This window comes from Arctopsyche grandis, chromosome 3, assembly GCF_051622035.1.
Source record: "Arctopsyche grandis isolate Sample6627 chromosome 3, ASM5162203v2, whole genome shotgun sequence".
Taxonomy (NCBI): Eukaryota; Metazoa; Arthropoda; class Insecta; order Trichoptera; family Hydropsychidae; genus Arctopsyche; species Arctopsyche grandis.
In genome coordinates, this window is record NC_135357.1 from 20,431,445 (window position 1) to 20,446,814 (window position 15,370).

At 33.8% G+C, this 15,370-nt stretch overlaps 1 protein-coding gene across 5 annotated transcripts in view; it reads left to right on the forward strand.

Moving 5' to 3' along the window:
• Positions 1–15,370, forward strand: part of Sema1a (semaphorin 1a) — a 306,626-nt gene that overhangs the window by 144,739 nt on the left and 146,517 nt on the right. For 2 of the 5 annotated variants that reach the window (XM_077428191.1, XM_077428192.1), the window contains exon 1: positions 11,254–11,318. The exons of the other annotated variants lie outside the window; for them this stretch is intronic. The gene's annotated coding sequence lies outside the window, so the exon portion shown is untranslated. Of the gene's footprint in view, positions 1–11,253; positions 11,319–15,370 lie in introns of those variants that run through there. 5 annotated transcript variants of the gene reach the window in all.

The window sequence follows — 15,370 nt, forward strand, 5'->3', positions numbered from 1 at the left end:
CGAGAAGCAATTCCACACTTTCACGAACGACTCCCTTGATTCCTAGGGTTTGGGTGCGCCCTCCGCCCCCTTTCCCCACCCAGTTTTATTCTCTCACCCCGAACTGTCCTCCTCGCCTCGGGAGGAGGAGGGGGGGGGGGGTTACTCGAGCACTAATTCCGATAAGAGCGTTATCGTCCTCTTCTGAGGTTGTGTTCTCGGTTTCCCTCAGGATTATGCTCCAGTTTTGTCTTGGGGAGCATCCGCCACTTCCAATATCGCCCGTTCACTCTTTTCTTTGATCTATTATCGGCCGGTTAATTTACAATGAGTCCTTTCCCCCTTCTACCTCCTCTCTCCTTCCGACCTTATCCTCAGACTCCGACAACAAACTTCGGCTACGTTTCCTCCGCTAAAATTGAATTGAGCCCTAAGAAGTCGTCGTAAATTGTGATCTATCGCCGATTTATTGGCTCCTTATCGAGCGGCAATATAATAATCAGAATTTCCGATTTATATGCCAAAGCTCATAATACAATTTCCTCTTCCAATTTATATTAAATGAAGATATATTTTCTAAATTACAGATTTATTTATAAAAAATTATGAAATATCAATTTTATGTATCATATGAACATTTTTTTATAACCATCGTTTGAAGTCAGTTATTTTTCCATTTTCTTTAACATTTTACTTTTCGGTGTCAATTTTATCCATTTGCATCTTGAATACGAACAACGGTCGTAATTAAGTATTAATTGATCCCAAGACACTTCTAGGAGTCTAATCTAGTATTTTATATTCTGAACTCACGCAGCTTTTACTGTGCATGAGACGCGACAAATTGCCAATTGAATACAAATGCTTTCACGAGTAGCGATTACAATTGGAGACGTTTGTTTCAATATCGTAATTTCGCCACAGTCAGCGTTTTCGTATTATTCTTTCTATTTTTTATAATTATATTATTTTTAACAACGTCTCTCTTTCATCTCGACATTGGCCGTTAATTCGATTACATTGCAAATTTTACGAAAATTTTCGATACTATCATTTTAACTCGCGCTCGTTTAAGACTCGATTTTCGGCGACAAGTCGTCACAATTACGGCCATTATACAACTGCTAAATTCTAGATACATAGATATTCACGCTGTCTCAGCAATATGAATATTCGAATAATTTAATTCTTACAAATGGAACATTCATCGATTTAGGCGTTTCAGTGCCGCAAGTATGTAAATATATACATACATATGAATGTCACCTTAGGCTTATAAAACTGATAGATACCTTCTACCCGATACTGATACACACAGGTGAGCTCACACGTGTCAACTTTAGATGCATTCAGACAAGCAGCCACATTGAATTCGTAAGCGGCATTCAGTCACGAGAGCAACGAAACCGCCACTAAGTCGGCTTAGGAACCAGCACGAAGCTAGCAAGCTTCCTGGGATTTATATATGAGGAGTGGGAGAGCGGGTGAAGTCTAGAAACAATGGCTGCGATAGAGGAGAAATACAATATTTACGGTTGTTTACCGAGATTGGTATAAGCGGGTGAGGTCGACCTCGCCCCAGGCTGCCAAGTGGCCGATGCTATTTCCACCTCATCCTCTATATGTGTGTGTATCTACATATGCGTATACATATATGTACACTTACACCCTTGGAAGCGCACCTTTTTCATGCGAAAGCCTCTCAATAATCAAATACTTGCCAACATAATGTTACCATCGTTGTTGCCGTGCTGTTTGCACAATATTCCCATGTGAAAAGGTCGGTGCTGCGAAAGTCAACACGGTCAAAAAATATCGCAAAAGACCTTACCTAAATATAATACTATTTGTGAGAGTGTTGTTTCATTTCTGGCTATACATAGATAACGTTTTGGTTTTTGTGATGTTTTCGAGGAGGCCTGTTATTGCGTGTGTGCTTTGAAATGTATGCGCGATGAAACTTTTCCGGCATGAATAGAGTTTAAAAGCTATTTATGTAAATTGTAAGCGTACATTTATTTTATTTAATAATTAGGAACGGTCCGTAGCGCAAACGTAAATTATCCAATTTTGCTAACTGCGTATATTGCCTATATATTAATTAAATAAAATTACGCTCGTATGACCGCTATTAATAATAATTCCAACTAAAATATCGCGGAAAATTCGTGTTTATATTATACGTACGATACAACGTGTGTATAGCGAGTTTTTCTTTTCGTACCTTTTTTTGTAATAAACGGCAAAAATATGCAAATAGGCTGTAATGTAATGATAAATTTATATTAACATTAATTGCTGTTTGCTTTGAACGAATAATTCCATTTTCTTTTATGAATATTCAAGAAAAAAATTAAAGGTAGGAATTTGGTGTTATTTTGGCACATTCGTATTATAAAATAGGTATATTAAAAAGACGTAAACGCGATTGAATTTCGTAATTGCTGTTTTGTGAATTTTCTTTAATTAAGAGAACTTTGTAATTCATAATATAATTTATATGTACAAATACCTATGTATATATGTACCATTTATTATAAAATTTTATTTATTAAATTTTAACCTTAGGCCAGTCAGAAATACAATGACGAGTTCTGTCCGACGTTTCGTTAATTTAATTGAAAACAAATTGGTTGTGGGCTGCAATGAAAGAGAATATCGGGTACTTTTTAATTCAATTAGAAAAGCTCAAACGAGCAAAGTAAATGTTGCAGAAATTCAACCGACGAACGAAAAACCTTCCGAGAGGATTATTTCAATTTTGCCTGACAACCTCGCTCGCGTTCATTTAATTGAAACGTTCCAAAAAAGGGGTGTAGGGGATTCGGATGATCTTTTGACATTTGGAAACAATAATTTGTATAATGCGTATCGTCTGTTGTGCGCTAGTTAGGCGAGGCGATTTGCAAGCGATACTCGGCAATTTCGTATCTGCTACGCTGGAATGTAATAATCGTTTCCGTCATCCCCGTAACTCGTAACACATAAATAAGCTATTAGGGGTACAAATTTATACAGAGCCTTATTTGCCCTCATAGGAACTGTAAGCACTTCCGAAGGGTGGGTTCTTCCTACACCCTTCCTCCGCGCTTTACTTTCCGGCGTCTTCCCCTTCGCTAATCATCCCCGGAGCTTTTGCACCCTTGCGGTTGTAATTCGCCGTTTTCACGTGTAACGCCGCTCCGAAGACTAACGATCCTATAGGTACTTATTTTTAATTAATTATTCTCGCGTATCGAGTTTTCACCCGTAAATCACTTTTATTTTATACCCGAGTGTGTTTTATTTTGATAGTCAAACTTGTTACCGACACATTCCGAGTCCCCGTTCTCAATACGGTGTCGCTCCTCGAGTACAAAGCCTTCCCTGTATCTGGCGGAGCTGGTCTTCCACCACATTAAACCGGAAAATTGTCGACCGACTGTCTTGGCCCTCTTCCCTGACTGTGCACAATCCACTGCATATGTAGTATATGCACCGATTGACTATGTATGTACATATATGTACATACCATAGACCACGCACCCGTCTCATGCACATTTTGTAATCTGGTTCTTGTCTTCTGGAGCGTATGATATACTGTATACATACCTATGAATTAATTGTTTTTCTATTACGTATATTGGGTATATATTGTAAATATATAAACACGTTGTTGATTCGATTTAGTACACACGAGAACGACGAGTCGTATTAAAACATTTCAAATCAAAATTTGATTTCCCACATGAAATACACGTAAAGTAACTTCGAATTCAAAGTTTTCGTTTGTATGCCAGATTTAAATTTGATTTTTTTTCAACAAATTATGTATGTATGTACATATGTATGTAGGTATGCATACTCTATTGAACGTAATAAAATCGACTATTTTTTTCCGAATATTTGTACATATTAGATTATTGTAAAATTATTCAGTGTAATATACAAAATATAATACATGCATGCACATACATAATTATTTTGTGTCAATTACATACATACATATGTAAATGAAATTTATTACTTTTCAATCTTAGTGCATTGAAATTTTTTCTGATTATTTTTTTTTTTGGAATCGGTCAATTAAATGCATCGAAAAGATTAGAATGCCTAAAAAAATTTAGACGGTGAACATGAATAAAAATAGTGATTCATTTGCGATAAGCGTACTCTCGCTTTTGGGGCATCTGAGGGCAACGCAATAAAACATATTAACAACAACGAACCGCGCTGATAATGGCGACCGCCGATAGCGCATTAGCAATAAATAAGGTCGTATCTGCGGCTTCTGATCGCAGACTAAAAGCCTTGGTTAACGACGTCAAATACTAAAATAACGATGTTATATACGAAGTCCAATGCCACCAGTGCACTGGTACATAGTTAATAAATTTACCGTCAATATTAAATTTTTCGCCCAACTATTGAACTTCAAATAATTTTCACACATTTAATGTATTTCGGTTTTACACCGTAATCACATTCTCTGATTTCGATACGTATTCAATTCATTAATTCGTTTCGGTATATTTAGAGAACTTTAGCAGTTTTTGTGTTTAATGTACGAAAAAAAACTTAACATATTAGTCAGACGTGTAATTAATATATGAATATATAGCTTGCTTTGGAGCACCGACTTTTTACTGTCGACGCCGATATTTCGATATCTTTATCTTCGAATCTCAATTTTAAAGCTTGATCAGATTCATGCAGTATTCCATTGTTTGAGAAATAATTTTGGGGTCGGTCCTTGGGATAGTTTCCTTATTTCTACCACAATTCTTCCAACGGTTAGTTGTTTTGGAGAGATTCTTTTCCATTTTTTTCGAAATTCTCGAAACTGTGTTTACCGAAACACGCTTTTCTGGTAATTTTTCGCATGGAAACCTTCTTCGCTTTCAAATACGCAGCAATCAAAGTCTTTTTTCGGCGGAAATATCCCTGCAGCGACCAATTTCTGAAGAATCGATATTGTTAATTTAAAAATTCCAAATTAAATATAAAATCCATCAATTTTATAAAATAAAAACTATTAAACCCCTAATTACCCTTAGAACAATCATACAGCAAAAGGTCTCAGCTGAGCATGATCTTTTCTATGTTTGAAAGCATTTGACGCACAATGAACAAAGGCGTACCCTTAGCAGGTATATTACGGGTTTTTTGTGCCTAATTCTGTTTTATTTTGCATATATACAAGATAACTGTATTTGGTACATAGTTTAAAAGAATTACGTTTTTTTACCAATATGCAGAAGAAATAACTAAGATAAAGTTAACAAATAACGAAGTGATGATTAGAACAAACACGTATGTCGCAAAATTCACAAGCGTTCCGTTTTATGTGACTGCTGGTGTGTATATATATATATATATATATATATATATATATATATATATATATATATATATATATATAATATATATATATATATATATATATATATATATATATATATATATATATATATATATATATATATATATATATATATATATATATATATATATATATACAGATTGCCCCAAAGCGCCACTGGCCAGCAGCATGTAAACAAGATTCATTAAAAATATCACAAAAAGTAGTGATGAAAATAATACAATAATATATAAAAAATAATAATAAAACAATCTATAAATCAATGTTTGTCTGTCTGTCACGTATGCGTTCCTATACCATTCAACCGAATGCGATGAAACTTACAGGACTTATTGTGTGTACATATGTTCGCGATGGTTTCCGTAAAAATAATCGCTTAAAAACGGGAACGGAATCGGGAAAAACGGGAATGAGTGGCATTGCAACGCAATAATTTCAAATTTTTTCGTGTCACCACCTGCGTTGTTAGGGTAAAATAAACAAACAATTGAATAATTTCAAATGTGTTCGCCGCCTGCGTTTTTCCGACAAATGGAAATGTTTATAATGGAAAAATTATATAAATGGAAATGTATATAATACTACATACATAGCTGGGTTAAGCTATGTAGTATTATATAAAAATTATACAAAATGAAAAAATCCACATGCGAGATGAAGAGTGTGGCAAGAAAATTGATCTCGAACCGTGATTAAAACAGTACACATTTTTTTAAATTCATATTTATGTACATGAACCCAATCCACATTGGTCCTTCCATCTATGTACATATGTACTACATGCATAGATGGGAGGACAAGTGTGGATTGGGTTCCAACTTGAGAAAATCAAGAAAAATTGCTCGGTATTACATAAGATATGAACTTAATCGTATTGTGCCTAGCTATGAATTAACTAGATTTGTGCTCGGATCATCTAACCCATTGTTATGTGTTGTGAACAAAAGATCTTAATTGAGATATATATTTGAGCCATAAAATTTCTGGCTGATAAATTGAAAAATTTCTCAGCGAGTATTTAAAGTATTAATTTTTTAATGCTTTTTATTATTACTAAATTATTATTATTTAAAGTAAGCATGTGTAATAGTTCAAAGTAGAGAAATAAACGATATCGATAATATGGGTCTCATATTAAAAGCAAAATAAATCAACGTGTAAATTTGAAACAATAAAACAATTCCACATTCTCGTAATTTGAAAAATTCTGAAAGTCGCTACGGTAATTATAAACTGTATTTCGAGATAAAAAGTCGACGAAAAAAATCCACCTAAAAGCCAGCCGTATCGCAATGTGCAAACGCGGCGTCCCTGTAAAGTAGTTACACGCGTAATAGCCGAGCAATTTTCCGACGATTATTTTCAGAGACGTAATCAAAAATTGATTAGCTCTCGATGGCGGGCGGGAGGTCGCGAGGGTGTTAACCGCTTGGCCAGGAAATTAAGCGAGGTGTATGGCATGGGGTTGGGAGGGGAAGGGGTTGGGGTTGGGGCACCGTTCCAGGTGGTCAACACGTTAACCGCCGGCCGTCGCATAACTCAAACGCGTGTGTGAGGTGTGCGCCGGCCCGTTGTTACGACCTTACTTTCCCATAATTCACACCCACCGACGATTGTAACGAAACCACCCTTATTAATACGACCGACCGTTACCGTATTGTTTGTTATTATTATACCTTCCCGGTTGACTCGCATTTACGTACACATATCTATGTACATACATACATACATACATACATATGTATATTTGTACTCACATCCATACTCTACATACATACATACATATGTATGTATGTACATACTCTCCACTAGTCTAAACTAGTGTTGTACTCGATGACATACATATCATCGCATGTGTGTTGGCATATTAAATTATTTAATAAAAAAAAATTCAAAGAAATGTGTCATCGGTCATGAGTTTTTTTCAAATATCTGTTAAATATATTTATATTTAATTGCTTAATATGTAAAAACGTGGTAAAAACTAGCTGCATACCTGCATATAAACAATATGAAACACCGATAGAAAAATTAATTAATTCATTCATTCATTAAATAAATTTTCAATAGATGGCGGTATATTATTTCTAAATTATTTCGGTCTATTTGCTTAGCGGAAACATTTGCATCGAACAGTATATATAGAACTTTTTTTATTTTGTTATTATTCGTATTACATTCGTAATGCGTTTTGTTGGAAGCGGTCTAGCTTACGACATGTACATATGTTGAATCGAAACGACTATATGCCATATTATAACATATATTCAGTATGATGATGATGATATCACGGGTGAGACGTGACCGATTTTCACTTTTATTATTTTATCTTTATTTTTTTTTTACATAGATATATACCAGGAAGGCCTAACAGGTAGACCCCAATGCGCCTTCCTAGACAATTAATTACAAACATTGCAGCGTATTTACTATATAAATCTCTGTATTTCAAAATTCAAGTTCAAGAACACGAAATTAATAATTAATTAATTAATAAATTAATCCATAGAAACATCTATGGATTTAGACTTGTACATTTTTACCTGTTGTGCATAAATCAAATTCAGATATTTGTGACGGCGGGTTGGATGATTTTGTCAATTTGGTGGAGGAAACGTTTCAACAATGAAATCAGATAAATTGGCAAACTCTGATAAGAAACGATCGACTTGGATTCACAAATATACAAGTCTGACCAGCTGTGTTAAATATTACGATCGAACCTGATTACCTCTCGGTGCTGAACGTAAACGCAACCACCGAGTCATACTGTTGGCTATCCGTATGTAGCAACTATAGATGCAGTTTTGTCATCATGCGAAAATTTGACTTTGAGATTTTGAGTGATTTGAACTCAGAATCGATCACTGATCAAGTTTTCTTGGTTAGAAAAATTGTGTGTGTCTGTGTATTTTGGAGATAATTTGAAAATTATTGGTCCATAAGACTGAAACTTGTTATCGGTTATAGAATTTCATATAAATAGTGTGAAAAAGTAACTGCTATGTTCAACTACAGACAGTCTATAAGTTCTACAATAGATTACGCCAAAGCTGCATACATTAGTCGGCAAATCAAAAATATAAATTTTTTGATATTTCATATTGATTGTTGTCGTTGATTATATATGTCAAAGGACACAAAGCACAAACTATTTTTTTCCGTCGAATCCCACTAGCATAGTTGACGACCGAAACGATGCAAAAATTACCTGATAGTACCGCTCGAAACTACACTACCATTGAATTCACTGCATTATACTTTAATTTACACTGCCGATAGAAACTATCATTACCTGATAGTACCGCTTTAAGCTGTTTCTTGGCCATAACGCCGAAAGCAAGATGTTAATAAATTTATTTTTGTATTTCAAATATTTCAAAAATTTTGATTTCCGGGTATTAATCGAGTAATTTTCAAAATACTTGATTATCGAGAGCTTAAAACAACTTTGTAAAAATGGACGAATATACAGTGTATCGAGTATGTACTCGATTACTCGAATTGGAGACCCTATTTGGAGTTAAATAGGGGTGGTGAGCAGGCGCATCTGATAGCCAGCTGTCATCACGTCGATTTCATTCTGATGATATTTTGATTATTTTGTCAATCATTAAATTCTTCTACCGTTATGTCGGAGACATTTTCTTACTTAAATAATAGCTAATCTCTGTATGTCGGTAAAATATCAACGTAATCGGAAGGGCGAATGTAGTTTGAAGCAGCAATCAGCAAAGGTATTATTATATTATTTGCTAATTATCATTAGCAAAAATTGAAATAGAAGTTTTTGAATAATTTTCCAATACAAGTAGTAAGGATTTTGTAAAAATCAAAATTATCAGTTTTTCAAATAATAGTTGTGTGAGTTTATGGTAAAATCTGCCTTTAATGTTAATTGTGTTTGAGTGAACTTGAGTAACTTGTCTGTTCTGTTGAAAATTTTTGGACAAAATTTTCCCATTGAATCTCGCAGAATCCACAGCATAATATAAATGTAGATAAAAAATTGCGAAGTTTACGTAATAGAAATGGAAATTTCATTAAGCGGTGCCTGGAATTCAATTATTTTTGTGCATGGGCGTGCAGCGGGACCGGGATTATCACAACACAGCTACACCCGGGCCCACGATTGGATTGGTCGGGAATTATTCATGCCCGAATATGAACTGAACACTTTCATATTGCGAAGGGGGTACGCCGAAACGTATGCCTCACTGCTCTAACCGAATTATCCTTATTTAATTATTTATCATCAGCCCGCCTTGTTTTACACAGACGCGTGCACTATTTCCAAATTGGCTTGTTATTACCGCATTGTTTGTGGGCATTTAAATCACTTATCTCTATTTGCGGGAAAAATGCACATGTTGAAATATTACATCCTTTCAAACACGTGTGTACATATACATATATGTTCTCAGTATATTTTTTTATTCGGTGACGTTTATAGATTTTATATTAATTTGCGGATGAAAGTTTAGCGAGTAATTTTCCTTTGAAGTCGATATTATTATGACAGTCTTATATAGAGTATGAAGATATGTAGTGTAAGTGGAAAGTTTCCGATGTCAGTAAACTGTATTTAACCCTGTGGCTACTTACTTTTTATATATTATAAATTATTTTATTTTGTTTCAGGTAAGCTGATCTGTTGTGTCACACTTTGATTATGGTTATTGTATCATAATATATGTACGTATACGTAAGTAACTTTTTGGATGATGTAGTGGAAGCTCGGTTGCAATTATATAATCTTTGCAAAGTGTGTTGAAAATAATTTCAAACTTTTTTTTGTTCGGATTGAAACGCGATCATTTTTCCTGCAGTTTTTCCTCTCGCTAAATATCTCATCAAAAGACCGGAAACGACTTCCTCAATCGTTAGGGGCAGACTTCACCCCGAGGGCAGAAACACCGACGTTTTTATCGTGGGGTGCATGGAAACGGCTCGATTGTGAAATGATTTAACACCTGCGCTAATGCGTTCCTGATTTTCAATAATTGCATCGGATGCAAGATCACCGTATTTTAATCGCGTCGAAAGGTTGAAGTTATTTTATCCTGTTCTGTGTAACGTGGATCATTAGTAACGAGCAAAGTCTATGACATGGGCAATGGGGAAAAGAAACACGTTTCGATACCTAAAATGAATATTAAATGTTCATAAATATTTGTTTTCCTTCATCACCTTTATGGAATAGTTTTTACATACGTTATATGTCCTTCCTCTGTATGTACATATACATATATGATCCGTTATATTTTAAACGGGCAGAAGTCTGATTTTCATTTAGAAAAATATTATTTCTGTTTGACTTAATTCACAAATTGTTATCAATTATTTTAATTCGATAAGTCAAAAGTTTTGAAAAAGCAATATAAATGTATTACCGGCCACCAGTATTTTTAAATATTGATAAACGCAAAACATTATATTTAGTGTTTTACGATATATTTCTCGAAATGAAGAAAATTCGACGCCAATTTCAAATATAACGGCGTAAATGTACATATGTACATACATACATACATATACAAACATATGTATGTATGCATGTGCAATATTTTCTATCGAATTCCGAAAACTTTTCTTCACATTAGCAGTTATCAAATATCTTTATAGGATCGCCTTCTTATCTTATTATACTCAATATATATTTGCTTGCTAAGTTGCAGTTGTCATGAATATTTTTTGCATGGAAAACCAGGGATGAAATTTAAAATACATTAATTTCCTTACAGGGTTCGCTTTGAATAATTGCACTCCTTGGTCCGTAAGAGTTATTCACATTTACATATTTCGACTGCCACTTGAATAAACATACTATTTCAGCTGCGCAAATAATAATACTTTTCTGCCTGTTCGCTGGGCGCGTGCCGAGCTAAAATTTAAATATCAAAAGAAAGCGTGAGTCGCCATTTTCGAGTCCTTTGTGCCCCACGCAGAGGCTCTGTTCTGTCGCTTGACGTGCCTCGTGAGCTTTTCATTTTTCATGAAATTTTCTTTCGACCAAAATCGTCTCGTACTCAACTTTGTGTATTATATGTATATATAATTAGCATACTTATGAATGTATGTACATACATACATTTATGTACTTTTGTATGTATGACCGTTTGTGGGTGTAAGCTCTTTTGTTTCGCCTCGTAATTATTGTTGCTCGTTGTGTATAAACAGTTAAACACTTGAGATTTCCTGAGTAAGTGAGTGGATATGATGTTTAATACTACATTTAGTATATGATGTTAAGTACTTTCTCAGTTTATGTTAAATATTAACTTTTTTTATCGTCTGCTTACATATATAGTAAAACCTGTCAATGGACTTAATATTCGAAGAGCGTGAGTGGTTTAATAATATCAACTTGTGTTGCGATTTAATTGAATTTCTCGGCTTCGTCGTTTCACCCACTTACCATTTTTATTCTCGTTTTCGTTCAAAGGAATGTATAGAGAATGCGTCTTTTCTCCGTTTTGAGATTTTCATCAATAGATATCGCTTATCTCGTTTTCGTCTTCTTGTACTTTAATTTTCACCCTCGTACACATTTACATAGATTTCGTGACCGCTGTGATTTTGTTTTACATCTGGTTTTAAATGCTTTATTAAATACGATGTCTACACTATCATATTTAAGTTTACGTAATTTCTTTGCGGTATTTATATCATTAATAAATAATTCATTATAACAATATAATTTCCTCTTCAAAATTTTTTTGTCATTATTTTTTCTCATTTTTTTGCCTCTGAGAAATTTGGTCAATTTCATGCGACAAATTAATATAGATAAGCGGATTCGGCAAAGCTTAGCTAATTGTTAATAGGATTCAATTTAGAATCGTGCAATTACCAAGACAGTGTCGACACTATTTATGTATTTAAGAATATTTTATATACATAAATATTTATATATGTACATACACATGTATATTTATAAATATGTTTCAATATGTCAGTTTAATGTAACGAAAAACCTTGGTTGCTTTCCAGACATACTTTGAATATTTACATAGTTGTAGCAAAGCGTGTAGTGAAGTTGTATGATGTTAACTGTGCTCATTATAAGTATTCATTAAATAAATAGACGAAAGTTGTCAAAGATATTTGTCTTTATGTCTTTATATAACTTTCCATTTAGAAAATATGTACTCGCTAGTCGACATTTTGCTATTTACGGAACTGTTCGCATAATGAATAATTACTAAACGTGCATATATACATACATATGTATGTATGCATGTACATATGTATGGACTAGGTTTTCAATTCAATACGCAAATTATCATTATTCATATTGGATTAATCTACACTCGATTTGTATTAAATAATATAGGAACTCGCCTTTCGTCAAGGGGTGTCTACAAAGTTTTGGTAGGACTTCCTACAATAATATGTAGGTCTGCTCGTGTAATTTTCTTTAGTGTTATTACAACGCCATTTGGTCCGTTTTCACATATCATTCTGCGTGACACATTATTCACTCTACCTCGAACGTGCTTCTGTTAATTTTAGTGGGTGGCCTACGCCCATAAGACAACAAGCTTTTACTTGAAACAACAAATAGGTTTACATTACATTAAACTCTTGTGCGGAGTTTATTTGTGAATAGTATATTACATTAAACATTTACCGAGAGTCGAGTTTATTTGCGTAATGTTAAGTTTCGTAACTCACGCGGTGCCATCATATCTAACGCCAAAGTTTATCTTTTATCCGGCGCCCTAATTCTTTCACCCTCTATCAGAAAATTGTTTGCATATTTTGAATTAGCGGTAGTTTCTTTGTTAATTTCTTTTAAAATAAAATTATTTTATTTTATTGAGATTCTTTGATCACGTTAGTTAAGTATGTGCTACTTTAGTGAATTTTTATTATAAATTAAACAAATTACACTATTAGAGAAAAAATAATTAAAGAAAAACTGTAACTAAAATTACCCTTAATAAAATGCAATATATTTGATGTTCAAATCAATTAATGTGACACCTGAGCTTGTCGGATTTTGCAGATTTCAGAAATATTAGGTCGAATATTTGATATACATAGCTATTATACCTCAATTCTTGGTCTAAATTCGTAAGTCTTTCTCGTTTTTTGTTTTTATATTAGTTATTGTTTAGAAACCGAGCTCACACAATATGATGTTGAAAACGGCAACAAAATTTTCAGTGCCCTCATGTAGAGAACTGGATATTCCTCTTGGACAGAAATCAAAAACTCCTCCATAGTCATTTCGGAAAATTGAATTTTTAGAGTAGGATCCGTCCGTAAAATCCACAACTCAATGTATCAATCGTAACAAATGGATTTCGTATCCAGTCATAATTTTCTATATTTAAGGAAAGAAAATAATGTGCAATCTTTTCTTCCAATTAAGTTAAATGTTCTGTTACAACTTTAGCCACCTGACTTCGGTGTGAAAAAAAACAATTATTCCAATTATATAGTAATTATCTTCTATAGTAATGCAAAGTTTTTTAAAATGCGTGTAAGGTCTCGATTTGATTAAATTTACCATACTTGGTCTAGTTCAGGTCTTTACAACTTGGTCTAGTACAGGAAATTATTTCGAAACTAGAGATTCTCTATGTAAATAACAGTGCTAAGATATAATATTTAGGTTCTTGTCTTTGCAAGGGTAACAAATCCTTTAATCACGAGTCTCCCATTGACGGAGCACCATCCGTACAAATTCCTACACAACTCCCATGATATTTTAAATTGTTCTAAATATGAAGAAATAGAATAAAAACATCTTGTCCTGTCGTACGCATGGTAAGTTCTTTACAGCATAGGCATATTGATTCACTATTCTGTTTTCATTTATGAAACGAACGAATCCTATTTTAAATATTTTTCGCGGTTCACTTGCAACAAGCTCGCGGTGCACCGGTTAAGAACCACTGTCTTAAAAAGTTACTCATACTGCACTTTGTATTTAGTTAATCGTCAAATCGCTTCGAGTTTTAATATCTATTTTTCGATTCGTATGCTAGGTAAAAGTTTTTTAAAAATATTATAAAATTTTCTTAAAGTGTGATAAGTTCGATGACCCACCGGGATAACCACCTAGTGGATAAAGAATGCCGGATGTTTTAATTGTAGATCCCTCCGTTGGCCATATTTTTATGCAAAAAAGGTCACGTCTCAGACCCTTTTCATAAATTTTGAATAATTGTGTAATGAATGAAGTGCAAGAAGGGTGGAGAGACGCGACCGCTCCTCCCTTGCATTAGTCCCCCACGTCCAATTTGGCACGAAAAGGTGGCGCCACTTTCGACTCTTATTCTACAATATCCCAAAACCTTTCCCGACCCATCTACACTTCCACTTCCGATCTATGGGGAGAGAAGAGTGCGTAGGCTGACAGCATTGGCAAAATTTGCGATAGGCCACGTCCAATATTTTATTTTTTTATTCTTTGAAAAAAATCAATTATCCATAAAATGAAGATTATCACTACACTTCATTCATATTATATTATTTGTTGATTAAAATTTCTATTTGAAGAAATAAATTCTCAGCTATTTGTATTTTTCTGTTTCAGTACAAATTTTAATTTTCATGAAAAAAATTTAAAATCACTCACACATTCGATATTAACATAAAATATATGTACATATTATGTATATGTATATGTACATACATAGAACGTTTATTTTTTCCAAAGTTATAGAAAGAGAGGTTCGTGTAAGTTTTCTCTGGCAATAAAGAAAATAAAGGAGATGGTGGCGCTTTGTATTCGTCCTGTGCAATCAACTACACCCTCACGTGCTCGCACTGTCCACTTTTGTTATCCTCGTAATGAAATAGGTCAAAAGGCGAACCTCGAAACAAAGAAAAATATAGGGAGCATCGTGCTCTGTCCAACGTACATATAATTGCGCCACCAATCCCTAAAAAGTGTTTTTTACTTTTTTTTTATTTTTTCCGTTTGTCAGTTACAAAACGATCGTTGAGAATCCCTCATATACAGCTTTTATTTTCTTTTTACATCTACTAGATATTAAAAAAATTTAAATACTG